This window comes from Triticum dicoccoides, unplaced genomic scaffold (genome assembly GCF_002162155.2).
Source record: "Triticum dicoccoides isolate Atlit2015 ecotype Zavitan unplaced genomic scaffold, WEW_v2.0 scaffold194614, whole genome shotgun sequence".
NCBI lineage: Eukaryota > Viridiplantae > Streptophyta > Magnoliopsida > Poales > Poaceae > Triticum > Triticum dicoccoides.
The window spans coordinates 1-3,174 of NW_021231724.1; the positions used below are offsets into that span (position 1 = coordinate 1).

The following is a 3,174-nucleotide window of genomic DNA, read 5'->3' on the forward strand; positions in this document are numbered from 1 at the left end:
GGGTTCACCGTCGCGGCCTTTTTACACAAAGATCCCAATTCTTTTTTAAATCAACCCGCGGTGCACATCATAGCTATCTGTAATCTGTAAGTCAACATACCGCTTCGGCCCTCGCCTATCCCCCAACGACGATCCCCAATTTCAGGCGTCGCCCATCGCTGGGTGCTTCTCCGCCATCGCCCGTATAACCCCACCCAATCCCTCGCTCGCTCGCCGGGATCCAAGGCGGCCGCGGCGGCCGGGAGCAGACGTGCACGGGAGGAGTAGTTTGGGTCCGCGCCGCTGCCCTTTGCCTCTGCCACCAACGCCGCCTGCGCCGCCGCCCTTTGCCACCGCCACCATCGCCATCCGCGCCGCCGCCCTTTGTCGTCGCCACCACCGCCGTCCCCTTTGCCGCCACCACCACCGTCCAAACCGCTCTCGGCCGTTGCCGGGGATCCCGGCCGCGCAGCAAATCCAGCGCAAAGGATCTCCAGGCCTGCCGCCCTGCCCGGCGCACCCATCCAGAGGCACATGTTCTCCACAGATCCATTAGATCCCTTGCCGCCTCTCCTCTTTCCCTCGCTGGAGAAGCCTTTTTCATCGTGGCTTGCCCTGGATGCTAGATTCTGCAATTCCTCACCTGCAGTATGGAAGTGCATCTGCACCTGGGGCGCTAGCTGCTGATGGCCATAGATAACAGCGACGTGTACGAGGTGAGAGGATTTTCTTGAGTAGACAGCAATCTACTTTGATTCTTTACCATCAGGCATCTTTTCATAATCAATTCTGCTCAATTTTGACAATCACACGACAACCCCTAGCAAGCCTTTTGTGGAAACATCGAGTACTGTTTAAGATATGTTGTCCACAGGAAACTAATTAATGTATTTGGTCGATGTACAGGGCTACGTAGTGGTTGCAGTCTTGTATTGGCAAGTGAACAATTTAGTGTTCATTGGCAACAAAAAGAAGTGAATAATATCATGCCATAATTTTGTGTTGCTTCCCGGTCCTGGGTAGACGATGTATTGTACTTCTGCATGGAAATCTATAAATGATTATCTGCATATTATTTGTTTGTACTTCTCCAAGATCTCAGCATATACCATCTTAGTAACTTCTGAAACTTTCAGGGGTATAATTTATCATTGTACAAGTGCGTACTGAACGTTAATAACAAGGGGATTCTGTTATTTCTTTTTCAATTTACTTGCACTCGTCAGAAATCTGGTGTATAGAGCAGCACTATTCGGTCTACGCGGTCATATTATTCTGAATTTCAAGGAACAAAAATGATGTATATTTGGAGACGTAGGGGTTGAGGAACCTAATGTTCTTGAAAATTTTAAATATTGAAATGGTTGTTTTGATGCAGCAGAAGGCTTTTTCCTGAAGGGATTGAGATTACCAGGATTCAGATTGGATCCCTGCTGTGTCAGTGCAGGAGAACTTCTCGAACACGTAAAACGACGGTGGCATCAGGATCCATGAGAGCAGCTTAGGGGTTCTCCGGGGCGGCGCCATGGTTGCTCCCGCGACGAGGACGCGGCACTCCCCTTCTGGTGCGGCGCACGAGGGAAGGAGGAGGGGATCGACCCAAGACTGGGGCTGAGGCCGGCAGCGCCGTCCACACGAGCCTCACCGGCGGTGCCCTCTACACCTTCTCGCTCACCCCCGTCACTTTCTCGCTCACCACCGGCGTAGTAGTCATCCTCGACGCCGTAAGGCACAAATGGGCATCCCGGCGGGAGTAGTCATCCTTGACGCCGTCAGCTCTGTACAAGGCACCAATCGTATCTTCGACGGCCACAAGTTCTCCTACTATGCCTCCGTCGCCTCCGCCAGCATTGTTTGGCTGGCAAGGTCACGTCACCAGGGACTCCATATTCATCGCCAAAGAACTCCGACTTCAGGTGACCTCCCTGCTGCCGTTTGCTTTTGCCGCTGCCCTGCGTCGACGACTTTCAGTTGGCTGATTACCGATGTGATTCTTCTGAAAACTCTGCAGGAACAGAGTAGCATGGCGGGGCTAGCAGCGACAAGTAGCAACAGCAGGGACGAGCTCAGGAGGAATTGATGCAGAGCAAGCTAGAGAACATACAAAAATACAAAGCAAAGCTTCACCGAAGTGCACGAATTGTTTAATAAGTACGGTTGCTGCAATGAATTAACGACCTAGGAGCTGTTTGGTCACAACGAGGTAATTCATTATTCAGGTTTGTTCACAATTATTTAATTTTCACTGTTTTGGATCCTGTACTATGCACAATATAATTTGTAGAATGTTTTATCTTTGCAAATAAGGGAAATAATGATCCAAAATTGGAGAAGATGGTCAAAACCAAATGTTTATGTGATTTGATATGATGTACTTAGTAATTAACTTTCCCTACCTACATCTTTTAAAAGTGTCTATATCATGTTTTCGTCAGCTCCGGCATCTTCAAGAGCTTTGTCATGCCCTATTATTTTCAATTTAGTCTGTGTCCGCATCAACTGAATTCGGTCGGTTCAATTCAATTCATCAATTTTTTGTATATTTGATGCATTATTAACCATAGCAACGCACGGGCATTTATTTGTGGGACTTGATGCCGGATATAGACAAATTGCATGTTTTCTTAGGGCATCTGCAATTGATGGACGCCAGGATTTATTTCCCGATAGACCGGCAGTTGCGTTAGTTGTTCCCAGTGTGCCCGGTACCAATAGATGCATTGAGCGCTTTCTCTTTTCCTGGGCACGCGAGTAAAGAAACGGGTAGCCGGGCCTACGTATTTAGAGCTGCTGATAAGCGCCTAGCATTGAATGAGAAGGCGCTTACTTTTTTCTTAATTTTTTGATGTTTAACTTTTTACTCTTAAGTGCCTACACAAGAGTCTAGCATTGCAGATGTCCTTAAGCTATAGGCTATCGTAGTGGTTTTACCAATCACAAATAAGCGACCAATGATGAAACAATAGTACAAATTTAGAGCACAATACATCATGATCTATTGGAAATTACATGTTCCATATTTGACATATCAACCAGTCAAAGTGGCCAAACTTGAGCATATAGTTAATCGAGCACGAAACAGTTCATTGAGTGCGAGCTTTGTTGACAGCCCTACCGGTTGGAGGTAAACAAATACCTTTCCCCCCTTTTTTCATAAAATCAAATGCTTGTACTAATGTTGATTCCATGCATTTT

The 3,174-nt window shown here is 47.4% G+C and overlaps 1 long non-coding RNA gene across 1 annotated transcript; it reads left to right on the plus strand.

Annotated features, from left to right (window-relative positions):
* The first annotated feature begins 98 nt into the window (after positions 1-98).
* On the plus strand, positions 99-2,564 carry LOC119344946. Its single transcript, XR_005166871.1, has 3 exons — positions 99-695; positions 1,358-1,895; positions 1,991-2,564. It is a non-coding gene; the product is annotated as an uncharacterized LOC119344946 (long non-coding RNA).
* The last annotated feature ends 610 nt before the right edge of the window (positions 2,565-3,174 follow it).